Here is a 17,019-nt window from a genome sequence, read left to right as displayed (position 1 = left end):
AATGCATGTGCCTGCGTATACACTCCCCCTCCCACGGCGGGTGGCCCCAGTCCACGCTCACTATGTCAGTGAATGAACTCCTGGTCCCCCACGAGCTTGGGCAGGCAGGTGGGAAAAACCTAGTTAAGCAGTGGATCAGGGCAGAGCATAACAAAGAGGGCTTTCTTCCAGCCCAAACCTGGGACCTAGAGTGGACAGACGTCACCAGAAAGGCCCTCCCCTCTTCCCAGGCCAACTCCAACTCCCCTTCGGAAAGCCCCCCAGCTCCCCGGCCAGACCCCAGGCTGCACTCCTCGCTGTGAGGGCGGATCCGTCCACATGCCCATCTCCCCACCCTGCAGGGGCCACCTCGGCGTGTGCCCACAGGAGGGGCCCTGCCACCTCCCCAGCCCCCCTCCCCCAGCATGGAGCCTCGTCCCATGCACGGATGTGAAGCTGTTCTCTTGGGGCGGAGGGGGTTTCACGAGGATGGATTCAACAGGGCAGGTTTGTGAGAGTGCTTCGGCACGGCAGGAGGTACGCAGGGACTTCTGACTCCCTCTGCTTTCAGAGGCAGCTGGGGACGAGCTGTTCTCCATTTCCACTCGAAACAAAACAAGGGAAAATGGGCTTAAATTGCAGCAAGGGAGATGTAGGTCAGATAGAAGAAAAGTCTTCAGGAGCCACCAGAATGGGGCCTCTAGAAGCTGATGGAATTTCTCTCCCTGGAGAGCTTTGGGAAGAGGCTTTGGTGTCAGGGATGATCCATCCCCAGGGCCGACTGCAGAGGAGGAGGAGGGCAGGCCAGCCCCGCAGGCCCACCCCAGCTCTGAGCCAGGCCACCCCTCCAGAGCACCTCACTTGGCACCCCCCTCTGAGAACAGCACACGTCACATGTGAGCACACGTGTCATAGACCATCTTTTCTTGGGGCTGTCAGAGATAGTTAGAGCCCATGGAAATGCCACGCTCTCTGCCTTGTCACACAAGCTGGCTTCTCTCATGCTTTCACTGCTGGGGCTGAAACTACCCCCCTCTTCTAAAATAATACTTAACAAGTATTATTGTGTTAAGATTTCTGTTAATCTATCCACAACTAGGGCTTGCAGAGTCTGTCCTGGTGGGCTACAGTAGCCACCCTGGAAATGAGAGCTCCCCAACCTCCCCGGGACTGGCCGAGCCAGAGAGGAAGAAGTGCCAGCCTCAGGCAGCAAGACACTCAGCATAAGGATGTGGCCCTCTATTCTTTGGGGCAAGCAAGAGTAGATGGTTTCACATTAAGCCCAGACTCTCCAGGAGATTCCAATGGGCGGCTAAGGCCAGAAACACTGCTAAGCCTGGAGGCAAATTTGTGGCCCACCTGTAGCCCATGCATGTGACTTTCTAGGTGTGGTTTCATGTAGGCGACATTCCCTGCTTCTACACTTGTTTTTCTCTCTCCTACTTTTGATTTATGGTGTCTTAATGTATCCTTTTAGATTCCCTGCAATCCTTTCTGTAATCAGGGAGGTGAAAACAAACAGAATAGAAAGCTCCCTGCTTTTCTCTGGCTGGGACCTGGGCACAGCTCCACCCCAGTCAGGCCTCCCAGAAAGAGGGCTGGAGCCTCCCGCTCCCAGCCACAGGCCGGTCAGTGGCCTCGTTCTGGTAATCCCACAAGGGGGAATTGCAGCCAGGTCTGCCGAGAGCCCTCCAAGGCCCCACAGGAGAGGCTTGCTCCCTTCCCAGCATCTGAGACGGGACTGGGGGAGGCCAGGGATGGCCGCCAGAGTGTCACCTGGCCCAGGACAGCAGCTGGCCTGGTCCCCCTCCTCTGTCCTTTTGGTCCACACCGCTCAGTCCCATGCTGAGCAGTAGGCGGGGACTGTCGGCAAAGGCGGAAGGGAAGATGCCCAGGGGTGGAATCTTTCCCCAATCCTGGAAGCCAAGGAGCTCACTGTGGAAGCCTGACACAAAAGACAGGCCCAGCGCCTCCCATGAGACAATTCCGTTCATGGGAGACGGGAGGGTTCTAGATGTTTCAAGCTGTTCTAGAAAGCAGCGAGCGATCCATTCTCCAGCCACGGTGTCAGTCAGTGAGTCTTGGCCACGGTGCTGGCCACAGGAGGAGAGGTCAAAAGGCTAAAAGGGGCCTCTGCTTGGGCTGGTTACCGCAGTTATTGAGAAATGAGCACACACAGGGGCCGCTGTGGCTTCTTCTGCCATGGGGCCCGGCCGCAGAGGTTTGTGCAACATTCCAGATGTGTTACAGGGACCGACATCTAGCAACTCCACCCTGTTCCTTGAAGCTCCCAACCCAGGCGGCTCTGGCTGCCTGAGAAGCACCACTGAGACTTGCAGGCCTTGCAAGGCTGGCTGCAGTGTGGGTCCGACAATGTTTGTGGCGCCCCTACCCAGAAGACAAAAGAATAGCACAGTGGGAGAAGGACACTCTTGGGGGTCCCTCCCCGCCTGTGGGCCTCAGGGCAGGTCTTTGAAATGGTCCTGCAGATACAGGGTGGGCTGCTGGCCGTGCTAGCAGGGCAGGAGAGGAGGCATTCTAGGCAGAGCTAACCCAGCCCTGGTGACCAGCCCACGCAGCCGGGTTCACGGCCTCTGAGCAGAGCCCCTTCCCCAGGATGGAGTTCTCCAAGGGCCATGGCCAGCAGGCTGCACCATCTCCCCTGATGGGACATGCAATAGGCCTATTAGAAGATGGAAACTCAGGCAGAGTGTCCTGAAGACATCTCCTCCCGCTCCCTCCTCAGGGCCCTTGGTTTGGCCTCCGAACCCCACTAGCGAGCCTAACTGCACCGTGCGCTGGCCGCCAGGCGGCCTCTGCTCTGCGGCACTGGAAGCGCCTCCTGGGACCTGCCCCGGTGAGCAGGCCCCAGCACTCACGGTGCTGCTGGAGCGGCGCAGGTCACACAGAGACAAAGGCCAGACAAGTGTCAAGAGGTTCCAGCTCGTAGCAGGAGGCTGTGGGACACCCTGGCTGAGAATGAGAGCTCTCATGTCACACACCTGAACTCTGGCCCTAGGCTTTTGGGTTCAGTGACTTTTGGTAAGTTGTTTAGCCTCTCTAGACCTCAGTTTACCGCCCTGTAGTGGGGATGACAGCAGTACCTACATCCCCAAGGTTGCTGGCAGGGTTCCAGAAGGAAATGCTTGCAAATTGCTCAGCACGGCCCTGGCGCTTGGTCAGCACTGAAATCCCGCCTGCACTGGGGGAGGGGCAGGCGATGCCTTTGCTCAGGGGTGGTGGGGAGGGCTCCGAGGGGAGGTGTGGGGGCCCTCAGGGACACCCCACGGACCCCAGAGGTGGAGAGGGAGCTGCCCTTCGCAGGCAGCTGCAGCGCCGCGGCCGCCCTCGCCCGCACCACGCCTCATTCTAAATGGATTATTGTTTATTGGCAGCTTATCCCATCTCTGGGGTTATGAATTATTTACCAGATAATGACTTCATAATTGTTAATGACAGATGCCCCCAGGACGGGCTGACATAATTTCTGAGGCCGCAGTGCTAATTGTGGTGGAGTCCCAGAGGTCTTCACATGGCCACATCCAGAGGGTCACGCCTAGGGACAGAGCCCGACTGACCAATCACGAATCCAAGCCCTCGTGACACAAAGAAGAAAATGAGATCCCAAGAGGGGCAGGGACATGCTTCCAGGTCTCAAAGCCCGTCAGTGGCAGGTGGCCACTAGTGACCGTCTGGGTCCGGGCCACTGGATCCCACTGTGTGCTAGCATCTCGGGTCCTCTTCAGGGGCTGTGACAAGTGCGTGAGATTCCCCAGCAGGACCTTCTGCGGTGGCCCATGGAGAATCAGAACAGGAGGCTGCCCAGTGGCTGTGTGGGGTCTCTGGAGGCTGGGGACGGCTGCCTCCCTGGGCGGATGAGTCCCCTGTCGACTAAATGCACGCAGCAAGTGAAGGCTGCAGGATGACTGACGCGGTGGAGCACGGGAGGCGGTGGAGCACAGGAGGTGGGCACAGCACCTTCCCCGAAGGTGCATCTGGGCCTGAAGAGGGTATGAATTAAGTCCGTGACCCAGCTGGGGCCCCAGGCCTTCAGAATAGTAACAGCAAGCCCGTGGATAGTGCTACAGTCCATGCACGGCTCCAGGTGCTTTATCGCGTTAACTCATTTAGTCCCACACCCACCGGCTGAGGTACGCATTATTACAATCCCTGTTCTGCAGATGAAGAAACGGAGGCACGGGGAGGTTAAACACCGTATGGGGAGTCTCCCAGCTGGTAAAGGGCAGGGCTCGGATTAGGACCCAGGCAGTCCGCCTCTAGCAAATGTGCTCGTGGCCACTACCCTCTGCCACTCACTATAAATGCTGCCTGCCTGCCTGCCTGAATGAATGAATGGATGAATGAATGAATGAATGAAGGCTGTGAGGACCCTGTGAACATGGAGTGCAGCTTTCTAAGCACGGCTGAAATGTGAATCGAGCATGTGGAGACTCTGTGTTCTAGCAAGGTCCAAGAGGCCTGTCTTCCTCTTGGACGGTGCACTGTGCTTGGAACAGTGGGGAGGAGAGCTCTGGGCCGGGCACGTGGTGTTCCAGGGGGTGGTGGCCTTGAGGGCGGGTCAGTGCATCACTCTCTGCTCTAGGTGGGTGGACGTGAGCTGCCCTGATGGGTGTGGCTGGTCCCCGTCACGCACAGGTAAGACAGGTTAAATGAGCCGCTTCTGATCATTCATTCATCCTAGGAATATCAGGGAGCCTTTTTGTGCCAGCTTTGGGGAGGGACTCAGGGATTGAGACACAGCTCCTGCCCTCAAGCAACTCCCAGCAGCCTCCCAGGAGGGGCCTGTGAAGGGGCGTGAGGGGCGTGAGGCTGAGGGGCCCAGGAGCACTGCCGGAGGCTGTGGGGGCTGACTGTTTCCATTTATAATTCCTTTTCAGTGTTTGCATGTGCTCAGCGCTGCAGGGCTGCCCTCCTGCCCCCAGAGAGCTCACGGCTTTGGGGGATGAGCCCTGGGCACACTGGACAGTGAGAGGAACACCCTGGGCCAAGAAGCAGCAAGTACTAAATGGTGCCAGGGAGAGAAGCAGTGAAGGCATTGGCGGAGAGAGTTCCCGCAGTGTGGGGTGTGGGGTGTGGCCCAGGAGCACTGTGCCAGGAGGAGTGTAGGGACGGGACAGGCTCTTCCGGGAGACTCGGACTTTGCAGGGTAAAGTCTCCCAGGTGGGATGCCCGCATGCATGGTGAGTTAGGGAGCACAGGAGTCCGGGGATGGGGGCAGGGGGCGTGCAGAGGCCAGCAGGTGTCAGTCAGATTCCCTTTATCCGATTCTCCAAGTCAGTAGCTGCCGCTCAGGGCACACCTGTGTGAGATGGCAGAGCACTTTGGATGCATTTCAGAAAGCCTTGAACTGGTGCTAAATAAATAATCGCAGTGTTTATTCTGAGATGGAGAGACAGGACACCTCCTCTCAGCTCTAATGGGCGGGCCGGGGGCTGCCTCTCGCACGGCCCTGAGCACTGATCTCGGGAGGGGCCTGGAAAGAGCCTCTGTCTTCTCACTTCCATCTCCCACTCTCAGCACCTGCCTGTGTACTCGGAGAAGAGGGGCCGGGTTAATTGTTACCTCCTGTGCTGTTACTAGGTTACTTTGTAAAAGCAGAGATGTGCTTTTAATGATTTTTTTTGTTGTCGCTACCTTACGAACCAGATGCTTTTATCTAAATGAGTTGCTACAAATCAAAGGGCGGCCCGTGAGGATTGCTAGGCTGTGCGTGTCTTACTCGGGCGAGCTCCAGCTCTGCGGATGAGGCTTCATCTCCTCATTCTCGCGCACAGTCCTGGCAGCTGTCATTAACGAGCCTCCGAGTGACCGAGATGAGAGGACTCAGGAACAAGGGGAGTGGTCTCCACCTGTGATGGTGATTCTGAGCCTCGTGGCTCAGGAGGGTGCCGCCCTGGGTCTGGCCGACTCATGGTCCTTAAGCCTGTTGGATCATGGTGGGTGGGAAGAGGACAGCCCAGATGTGGCCCTTTCCGTTTTCTTCCTGGGTGGGGGTTGGGACCACATTGAGGCCCAGCAGATGGCCATTCAACACTGGGCTTGGCACATAGTATGTGCTCAACTAATGCTTGCAGAAGGCAGGCAGGCACATGCTTGGTACTTGCTCAGAGGGTTTTACAGAGGCTTCAACATAAAAAGTGGCAGTTGATATGGGGTGTGGGGGCCTCTGGATTAGGAACCAGGAGGCAGGGGCTCTAGTGTCTGCTCTGCTTTGACTGGCTGTGTGACCTTGGGCAAGACACTGGCCCTCTCTGGGCCTTGGTTTGCTCCTTGGTACAATAAATGGCAACAATAGTCCCTGTCTACTTCCTAGGGTCCTTCTCACGACTCAAGAGAGGCAATTATGTGAAAACACTTCGTAAAGTAAAAGCACTGGGTCACAGGAGGTAACATAAGTCATACTTCTTTAGCCTTGGATGTTCTAACAAATTGGGGGTGGGGTGGTGGTTGCCAAGGAGTCTCTGTTTTGGGGTTGGGGAGTGCACAGAAGCTTGGCTGTGAGGATGGCTGGGCCAGCTATGTCCCCATTGTCAGGAGGCTTGGCATGGCCTTCAAGGCCCATCACTGCTGAGACCCAACCATCCTTTCAGCGACATCCCCCAATTCTTAGCACTTATGCTCTGATCTCTCAGGTCCTTTTCTGTCCTCAGGCCTTTGCACAAGCTGCTCCCATTGCCTGGAATGTTCCCTGCACACATATGGACTTTGATTTGCAGCTTAAAGTAACCTCTTCACTGAAGCCTGGGGTTTTGACCATCTTCTCAAATGTATGCTCCAGGTCGGGGGATTCTGTCTCACATGGTGACTGTGATATCCCCGGTGCCTAGAACAATGCCCAGCGCTATAATAGGTGCTCAGTTAATACCTGCTCAGTGAATGAGTGGTTCTTCTATGGCACTTTTAATAAATTTTTCTTGTTGCATTTCTCACGTATTTATCGCATAAGAATTGATCATGTTTGTCACAAAAGAATGTATTTACTTGCTGGTCTCCCCACTGACTGAGAGCCCCTTGAGGACAGGGCTTTGGTCTGACACCTCTGGATCCCAATAAGAACAACTTGCAGAGTGGCTGCCGATACGTGAATGAATGAATGAATGAATGAATGCTGAAACACCCTTCTGTTTCACCATGTGCTGGGTATTCAACCTACGACCCCCAACACTCCTGGTACTATCTGTCCTGTTGTAAGAGAGAGAAGGGGGAGGGGGAAGGAGAGAAATTCATGATTAGAAGACTAAAGCTTAAAAGTTTTTTGAGTGGCTTTTGAGTATGAGTAAATGGGATCACCAATAAGGGTCCACACATTTTGGAGCATGGTCACTCCATACATGCACACATGGTGCTTCCCTGAGCAGGGTGCCGGCAGAGCCACTACTAGCCTAATTCAGTATTTTTGTGCAAATTAGAAGAGTCGCCCCTCCATCCCTCCGAGCTCTCAAGGGCACAGCTGAGCTCCCAGAGAGAGCCCAGGCTGGGCGACAGCCCCACGGCGCCTCAGCCAGATGCCCTCAAGGAGGACACAGACTCACAACTGTTCCCGGCAGCCCCAGCCCCTGGAGCAGGTGCAAGGTAAGCAAGGAGACCGGCTGCTTGGAAAATCAAATTTTGCCACAAAAATAAACTCTGAGGTTTTCAGAGAAGCTATTTCTAGCCCAGGTGCCAAATGAGGTTGTGCAGCTAGTCTGGACTGCTGCATGCCCCTCCACCCCGCCCGCCGTTAGCGCAGAGACTGCCCTGTGCGTGCTGTTCCCAGCCCCTTGGCCTCCAGGATTTAGAAAGATTCCCAGTCCTGCCCTGGGCATCGCCTGCCTTTTGCCAGCAATCTCCGCCTGCTCCTTGGTGTGGGGCTGAGTGGAAAGGACCAGAATGGCAGAGGAGGGGGTCCCAACTGGCTGCCGTCCTGGGTCGGGTGATGCTCTGGTGGCCAGCCCCAGCCATCCCTGGCCTCCCCCAGTCCCATTTCAGCACTGCAGATGCTGGGAATGGAGCAAGCCTCTCCTATGGGGCCTTGGAGGGCTCTCGGCAGACCTGGCTGCAATTCTCTCATGTGGAATTACCAGAATGAGGCCACTGACCCGGCCTGCGGCTGGCCAGGGGGAGGCTCCAGCCCTCTTTCTGGGAGGCCTGATTAGGGTGGGAGCTGTGCCCAGGTCCCAGCCCGAGAAAAGCAGGGAACTTTCTATTCTGTTTGTTTTCACCTCCCTGAGTTCCAGAAAGGATTGCAGGGGACCTAAAAGGATACGTTAAGACATCATAAATCAAAAGCAGGAGAGAGAATAACAAGTGTAGGCGCAGGAAATGGAGCGGGGAATGTCGCCTACATGAAATCATATTTAGAAAGTCCCATGCCTGGGCTACAGGGGGGCCACGAATTTGCCTCCAGGCCTGGCAGTGCTTCTGGCCTTAGCTGCCCATTGGAGTTTCCTGGGGAGTTTACAAAAATACTAATGCCTGGGCCCACTGCACACAGATGTTGATCTCATCGATCTGGTATGTAGCCTGGGTCTGGGGAATTCAGAACTCTCCCCAGGTGAGTTTAATATGCAGCCAGGTTGAGAGCTGCTGCTTAGAGAGCCTGGGAGAGGCAAACAAGACTCTGATCTATTACAACACGATTCACGGATCTGTGAGCCACCGTGACAATGGCTTGGGAGAAGAATATGTCTGTGCTGAAATCAGAGCTACTTCTCCCAAGGGTCCTAGCCAAGGAGTCACAAGTGGCAGGATCAAAATGCACAGCCACAAAATCCCAAATGCGAGCACATCGCTGTGATCTGCGGGGCAGCAGATGTTCTAGAACCCTGTAGAGCTCATGTGAACGCATTCTGGGGTGGAATGGGTAAGATGAGCACGGCATGACATGGCCGAGGTACCCAGCTATCGGACACTTTGATCCAGGGAGATTTTAGAGCATCTGAAAGAATAGATGGATTATCCATCACCTGGGAATAATGTTTTGCAAAATCTCCATAACTTCCTTCTCAATTCTTCAAGGCACAGCATTCAGGAATTTGGTAACACCTTTATGTTGAAAGTAGTGGTTAAAGTTCTAAAACACACTGACGCCCAATCTCTTGAGAACAATTAAATTAGAATATCTGGGGGAAGGACTCTGGCATCATCTGTAGTTTTAAAGCTCTGCAGGTGAGTCCCATGTGCACCGAGGGCTGGCACTGCTGGCCCAGCTGGCACTGTTCTTCCCCTTAACCTCTTGGTATTCTCCTGAGAGGTGGGAGGGTCAGTGTCATTCCCATTTTACAGCTGGAAAGACCAAGGCTCAGAGGTTTTACAGGGCTTGCCCAGAGTTAGCCGTAGAGTTGGGACTAGACGCCAGGGGCCCGCCTCCAAGCCCTGGGTCCCCTCCACCACACTGCTCATGACAACACTGTGTGTGGCCCTGTGACCTCCGAACTGAATAAGATCATCTGGTCCCACGAGGTGTGCGTGGACTGGTCCCCGGGCTGGGCTTATAGAGAGGAGAGAATGTCCCTGTCCCCAAGGAGCCCAGGGTCCAGGAAGGACAGTGAGAAGCCCACGGCAAAGAAGATTGAGATTCGGAGCCGAGGCAAGAGCATGGCGGAGGCGTCCCTCACAGAAGTGGTCATCGAGGCAGCAATGCAGCAGCTTTTTTTCAGACCAGCCGAGTCCGGGCTGCGAACCAGACAGGCAGGGAACTGACGCAGGAGCCTTTGGAGAAGGGTCTGGGCCTTAGGACAGAGGTGCCATGTTGGAGTCAAGCCTGGGGATAGCTGGAACAGGGCAGTAGAGATGGCTGGAGCCAGGGACACCCCTGAGGACACCCCTAACTTACAGGACAGGGTGGAGTTGGAGGCCCGCGGTCCTCGTGGCAAGAGGGAGAGCAGCTCACTTGCTGATCCCGAGGCGGATGGGGCAGGCTGGGGGTCTTGAGGCCCTATCAGTGGAAGCTATGGAACAGCGCAGGGTGCTGGCGGGAATGGGCCAGTAGCCCCAAATGACACCCAAGCAGGGCCGAGGGCTCAGCTAAAGCTCTGCTGGGGGATATGGGCCCCAGCCAGCTGGGTGGCCATGCAGCCTTCTCGGGGGTCTGAGCGCCCCAATGCCCCGTGGAGGAAGGGGCTGCGGAGGTCCCTAATGTGGCCAGGAAAGGCAGTGAGAGTCAGAGGACAAGAGGGTGGCAAAGTGTCTGTGTGTGTTGGCCAGAAGCCCCGAGGTGTGTGCCCTCAGGTCCATCCTTGGGGAGGACACCACGGAGGCCACAGGGCATGGAGAAGGAACGGGGGAGTGGAGGAGGGCCCAGACAGCTCCAGGAAGCAGGGCTGTCCTAGCGCCAGAGTGAGGGCAGGCAGAGGACAGGAGAGAGTGGCCAGCAGGGAGGGCGCCTGCAGGACCGGCGGGGAGCGCAGCCGCGGTGACCTCGGGAGCCGGGCCCAGCGGCACACGGTGCACTTTGATGGAACAGCTCCAAGTCCCATTAGCTCCGGAGACATTTGCAATGACCTCGAGGATGCAGGGGGCAGGCAGGGCGTTTTGTCTGCTGGGGGCAGTGGGGTGAATGGCCCGGAGAGGCAGTACCAAGACAGTTGCAAAAAGGAAGGCAGGGACGCGCACAAGGTGGCTCCTGCGCCAGCGACGATCTGCACTGCCCCGCACCACCGCCAAGGCCCCAGGTGTCCCCAAGGCCATTCTTGGCGCAGCCTGTGGTCCTGCACAAACCCAGTCCTCAGCTCAGCTTCCCGCCCCGCCCCCAGTGCCGGTGTCAGATTTCACTCCTGCTAGCGCACCCTTGCTTACTTGGGTGGTTTTCATCAAACCGCTGAAAAGCAGAGAGCAGCCCTCAGTGCTCTGCCCCTGAACAGCCAGCTCAGTAGCAGGTTACCCGGAGCCTGGCGAGCTGGCCCAGTTTCCACAGTAAGCTGATAGGTTCTGCCACTGATCAGCAGGCCACAGTGGGTCTCGGAACCTTCTTATCTTCTTGGGAATCGATGGGCTCAGTAAGGGGAGAGCACATGGCAGCACTCGGCCAGGCGTGGGGCGTGACCTCATGCACGGTCTTGGCTGCAGTGGGGCCATGTGTTTACTCCAAGGCCAGCAGGCGCTGGTGGGGGTGGTGGGGACAGAACCAGAGATGGCTCAGAGGGGATTCCCATCCTCCAGGCGCTGGCCAAGTCGTAAGGAAGACAGACATGAGTCTGGGGACACAGAGACTGAGGCCCACAAAGGGTGCATCCTACCAGGCATGCCTGGTGAGACCACCTTCAAGGTCCCTCCCGTCCTTCTTGGGGGCTGGCATGAACAAGAACCACCTGTCACTCTGCATCAGCAGCAGGGAAGAGACGACCCCAAGCTAAAGGCCACCATGTGAGACACCAAGACCCACCGCCCTGGGGGCTGTCTATCCCCTTCCCTCCTGCCATAGCGTCTAAAGCTCGAAGGCACATCCAAGGAAAGCTGACTTCTGTGAACAGCATCTTCGAATCTTTTCTCTGCCCGTCTAGGAGCTGGAAATGCTATCGTCACCAAAGCGAGGCTTACACTGTCTTGTTTTTCAACTCCCCTTCTCTGACCTGACAGACACAGAGGCAAACCACTCCCAAGTGTCCGGGATAACTAACAAGGCCAGCTGTCCCCAGTCAGCGGTGCCAGGAGGCGTGTGCCAACAGCCCACCAGCTCTCGAGGTCAGGAACCCATCTGTCCTGCTCTGGCTGTCCCCGCTGGGCTGCTGGGTGGCAGCAGGCTGGATGCGCAGTGGGGTGGGTGGCAGGGCTGCTCCCCCTTCAGTGGCTGATCCCGGCCCAGGCCGGGGTCTCTTCCCACTTCCTGCTGACAACCACGGTTTCCTGCAGCCTGAGATCCTCGCGCCACATTTTCTCTCTGTGCAAGGGCTCTGGCAGGGGAGGGCCATCCTCAACCGCGCCGTCTCTGCGTCCACAGAGAAAGCTCTCTGACAGCAGAGAATCTGGACATGGCAGGGACTCTGTTCTGATGCTCTGCCCCTGCTGCAGAGGGAAGCTGGGGGCGCAGGCAGAGGCCAGGAGGGACAGAGGGCATCAGAGCAGGGCGCTGAGAATAACACGGTGCTGGGGCCACTATGGCCTGTGCTCACCTGGCACCAGGCCTTGTGTGTTGTGCAGACGCAGCTTTGGCCCATGGCCTCCCAAAGGCTCAAGTGCCACAAGGACATGCCAGGCTGGGCCAGCTCAGCCTCCACTGTCCTGAACCCCAGGTCCAACCCTGTTTCTTCAATGGGGTGAGTGTTGCCAAGCCCAGCTCCAGGCCTGCCTGCGTCTGCAGGCACATTCCCGGCCTGCAGGCTGGGAGCTAGAGCAATCTTGTAGACTCTTTTCAGAAGATCTCACCCTCCCAAGGTAGGCCACATTCGCCCTGCTCTCCCAGCTGCCTGAACCTGGTTTGAGAACCTGGAATCAAAACTTTAGGCCAGACTTCTATAAATTTAACCCAAGGAAATAATCAAGTGACTATGGAAAGATACATAGGAAAAGGCATTTGTTGTGGGGTTACGTGTAAATGATGACATAGATTCTATTTACTGACATAAAAAAATACCTTGACATATTGTTGACTCAAAATGACGTGCCACCAAGTAGTATCTACAGTACGATCAGGGTGGTGTGTGCATGTGCTTAAGAAAAAAAGCCTGGAGAGAGACCTGAAATGGTTATCTCTGGGGAATATGTGTATAAGTCATTTCTATAATTTTAGCTACTATCTTTTAAACTCTTTTTACAATGAACAAATAATATTCTCGTGACATTTAATAATATATTTTAGCAACAAAAAAGTTAAATTATAAACCTTAAATCAGTTAAATTACAAAAGAAGGAAGAATGACAGTGTTTGGGGAGCTAAATGTCACCTAGCTGCTGGTCACCCCCAGATCTAACCTCCTGGGGAAACCCAAGACCCAGGTAAGTGAAGAAGAGTCACAGTGATCTCTCGAGTGGATTCCAGGAGGGCTGAGGCCAAGATGTCTTAGCTAAGCCTGGCACCGGCGGGTCACATGCCTGTGGTAAGATCTCGCTGACCAAAGGGGTGAGGGGGCCAGCTACATTCTCCTCCCTTCCGTCAGAGCCCACGTGTGCGTGTCAGAGGAGAGAGCCGGCTGTGCCCAGGCCTCAGGCCGCTCTTATTTCCAGGTGAGCTGAGCAGAGACCTACCTTGCGCCGCCCGTCTCTGGCAAGCTCTGGATTCGTCCCCAGGATGTAAAATCCTCGATGGCCACCAACACTTAGCAAGGCGCGAGCATCACCAGGAAGCCAGACAGTCTAGAAACAGAGGTGAAAAGAGTGGGGTTGGGGTGGGGAAAAGGTATCATTTTTTTGTAAAAAGATCTACTTTGAGTTCCCCGAATGGATGCTAGTCTCTGCCTTGGACTGCCCCGATGTGAGCTGCCTGGTGTGGACTGTCTCACATGGGGGGTCCCAGACTCTGCCCCACACTCAGATGACGGGGCAAAGTGAGTAGCAGAGTAACCCAAGTGGCAGACACTAGGTATCCCTGGCTGTCCCGCACACACAAAGCCCTAATCCCCACCATAGAGCCATTGAAGCTGAATAAGAGCGAGAACAATGGCATTGTCTCCCATCTAATCCAAAGGAAGAAACTCCAGCAATGGGGAAAAATAAAAAATTTAAGTCTTTAATCTAATGCTGAAAAGGACGCAAACTCTAGAATTACAAAAACAAATCATTACTTCTTTCAGACAATGGGCAAGAAGACCTTGAGGAGGCAAAGAATAGGTTCCCTGGAGAAAATTTTTCTTAAAAAAATTATAGTTTTAATGCCTCGTCGATAGAGGCTATCTGTTATGGGGAGGCGGGGCTAGTCCTAGTCCCCTCTTTTAAAGGTAATGTATGAGAAAGTCATCTTCACGACGGGAAATGGCATTCTCACTGCAGAAACGCATGACTGTCATTACCTGGGAATCGATATATTTTTTTAAACTGGATATATCATTATCAATTGATTTTCCTTTTTCCTCTTAGCACTCCAGAGTCCTGGGTAGCAGGGGAAAGCTTTAATGCTACATGAAGGATTTGGACAGGTAAATAAGTTATTGTAAACCGATTCCACCCGATGGCCGGCTTTCTCAGAGCCTCCCCACCTAAGCTTTTGCAGCTGCCCCTGACGGAGACGCACGTGGGCCGTATCAAGTAGCCATTGTAAAGCTGAAGGTGGCAAAAATATATTATTTTTCCCAAGGACAGAGCGTTCCCTTTACGATGAAGAAATAACCTCTGTGGGGAAGCAGAGGAAGCCAAGGTCACCGTTTGATTTTGACCCAGAGCCAAGGTGGTGAGTACATTTCCTCCACCAAGCCTACGGGATGCACAATCGATCGAGTTAGCTGCAAGGTTTCGGCAATACTGGTGATAAGAAAAAGGTCAGTGTATTTCTGGGGCAGATCCTGGGCAGGTATGTGTTGGTGGAAAGGGAGAGGTCTGGGAGATGGGGGTCAAACCATTTTTAGGTTGTCGAGAATCTCATTCATTCACGAATGAATGAGATATAATAGTGAATAAATATTATATAATAATGAATAAATATTCACTGGGTGCCTGCCATGTGTCAGGCAATGTTCTAGGCACATGAGTGAATAAAACAAATATTCCTGCCCTCGTGGAGCTCATATTCTAGATGGTGGAAACATAAAATATATAATACACTTAAGAACTAAGCGAAAACTGCTAGCACATTAGAAGGCAGTAAGTGCTACTTATTTGAGAAGAGCGAGCAGCGTGTGGGGTGCTGGAGGATGGTGGTGTGAACAGGGTGGGCAGGGCCAGCCTGGTGAGAGGATGACACGTGAGCGCACACTTCGAGGACATGAGCGGCAGGTCATGCTGGGCTCTGGGCTGAGCCGAGCGTTCCAGGCGGAGGGAAGAGCCGGAGCCAGCACCGGAGGGGGAACGTGATTGGAGTGTCCCAGGGCCAGCAGGGAAGCCCCTGCGGCTGGATGAGGGAGACCGTAGTAGGAGGCGAGTGTCTCGACTGTGTGGGGCCATAAAGGCTACTAACTCGGAGCCCAAAGATCCCAGCTGCCATCTTTGGAAGGGGCTCCCCAAACTCTCAGAGGTCAGTATCAGGTTAACCTGCTTCCCTTCTCCTCAGCCCGGATGGCTCAACTGTCTTCCGCCAGCCAACGCTGCGGCCCAGCGGCAACGAGGCTGTGCCGATGATGGGCATGACACAGGCCAGACAGGAGCACGGAGGGGCAGAGGGGGAAGAGGGCACAGGGCTGCCTGCCCGTCCCAGTGACAATGGCCTTGCCCTTCCTACTCTGTGGTCCTCGGAGGCAACTTCTAGAGGAGATAACTGAAACTGTCCTGAACAAAAATAAACCATGTACAAAGCTGAGTTCTTTGGGACTTTTCCCTCATGTGCTAAGGAAAATAGCCCTATGAGCGGACACGTTGGCCAGTACAGACTGTGCTGGGTGTCTTCCGGGTTTGCCTTCCACTGCCCCACCCTGTTCTGTGCCCTGGGCGCCTCACCTGACCACCCCTCCAGCTCTGAGACCCTCTGACTTCTGGGTAGGTGCAGTCCAGGCAGGCACTTGCAGGACATTGGGGATTGGGCTGGGGTCAGGTATTTATTCCCCTGCTTCCCTCCCCCAGTGTCCCTCGGCTGAAGGTCATGGCCCTCCTTGGGGGACCGGGTGCTGCACGTGGCTCTCTCTCTGGGTCCAGCAATAGCTCCCTCCCCTGCCCGCTTAGGCTCAGAGGCGGTAACTTCCCTCAGCCCCGCTATGAGCCCTGGGTAGGCTCTATGGCGGGTTCTTTATCCTGCGCCTACTCCTTTGTGCACAGTCCTTTCATTTAACTCTCCTCAAATTACACATTTGAACGTGTCTATTTCCTTTCAAGGCCCCAACAGATGCATTTGCAGAGAGGGTTAAAAGCAGGACTTTGGGATCAGACAGATCTGAATTAGAATTCTAACACTGCCCCTTAGTTTTGTGACACCAGGTAAGTTATTTAATTCCTATGAACTCTTGTTTCCCATTCTAAAAACTAGAGATCCCATTATATAACCCTCCTCCTCCTCCACTAACAGCAGTCTCAGCATTGACATCACCCACCCAGAGTCCCAGGGCAAGTGGCACCTGCTTCACGACGCCTTTGCCCACCCCAACCACAAACTCTTCCCTGGAGGGGTTTCCAACTGTTCTCAGCTCACGCTTGGCATTAGTGTCTGTCTCAGATTTTATTTACTTTTTCACATCTTCCCTTCCTTGATCTCTTTCTTCCTACCCCGACCTCCACTCCTTGTAGTTAGATCCTGGGCTTCCTGAGAAATAGACATCATCTGTTTGAATCTCTGGTCCATAGCATGCATCCCACGGTGCTGTATAACAGATCCTCAACTCATTATTTGTTCTTCTTAGGAGGCGTATGAGATACATCCACGCACATAAACACATTCTATTAATACTCTAATGAGATGCACGGTATTTAAAGGGATTTTAAAATAAATTACTAGAACCGATTTCTAGTAATAATTTTGTTCCCAAGTGAACATTGTAAAACCTTATGTTTCCAAAGATCATGGCTTGGGAAAAGGAATCTCAGGAATGAACCCACAAAATCACAGGCAGCTAGGTAAGGTTTTCTATCTTCAGGTGAGATGGAGAGGTCACTTAAAGCTCTTAGGGCTTAATTTTGGACACCTCTGGTCACCTTTGCCTTTCACTAATTTCATTATCAAAGCACAGTTTACAGTCTTAGGGAAAATAACATTTAAAAGCCAAAGGATAGGAGACTCTTTATTTAAAAAATATAGTAGGTAATCAGTTACTGCAGGTGAAAAGCCTCTTATGACCTTCAGCTTCCCAAGGAGCTTAAGAGATGCTAATTGACTTTGACAAGGCATTAAGACCAAGAGGAAAGCAAGACCCTTGAATGGGCTGTTTGGGTTAAAACCTGGGAGAGCTTCAAACTTACACTAAAGAAACATTTTGAGATCTGTTTTAAGTTTATAAAAGAAGACGATTCCTGACATGAACCAAATCGATT

The 17,019-nt window shown here is 54.1% G+C and overlaps 1 protein-coding gene and 1 long non-coding RNA gene across 3 annotated transcripts in view; one reads left to right on the top strand and one right to left on the bottom strand.

The window, feature by feature from the left end:
• The window catches only part of KLHL29 (kelch like family member 29), a 288,515-nt gene that overhangs the window by 198,004 nt on the left and 73,492 nt on the right, over window positions 1–17,019 (bottom strand). For both annotated transcript variants that reach the window (XM_012788076.2, XM_012788078.3), the window contains exon 2: window positions 13,162–13,269. The gene's annotated coding sequence lies outside the window, so the exon portion shown is untranslated. The remainder of the gene's footprint in view (window positions 1–13,161; window positions 13,270–17,019) is intronic.
• Window positions 7,495–15,294, top strand: LOC105884326 (uncharacterized). Its single transcript, XR_012918535.1, has 3 exons — window positions 7,495–7,572; window positions 14,207–14,299; window positions 15,116–15,294. It is a non-coding gene; the product is annotated as an uncharacterized LOC105884326 (long non-coding RNA).

Source organism: Microcebus murinus, chromosome 3, assembly GCF_040939455.1.
Source record: "Microcebus murinus isolate Inina chromosome 3, M.murinus_Inina_mat1.0, whole genome shotgun sequence".
Lineage (NCBI taxonomy): Eukaryota > Metazoa > Chordata > Mammalia > Primates > Cheirogaleidae > Microcebus > Microcebus murinus.
Note: the sequence above shows the minus strand (reverse complement) of the source record. Positions and strands in the feature narration are given on the sequence as shown.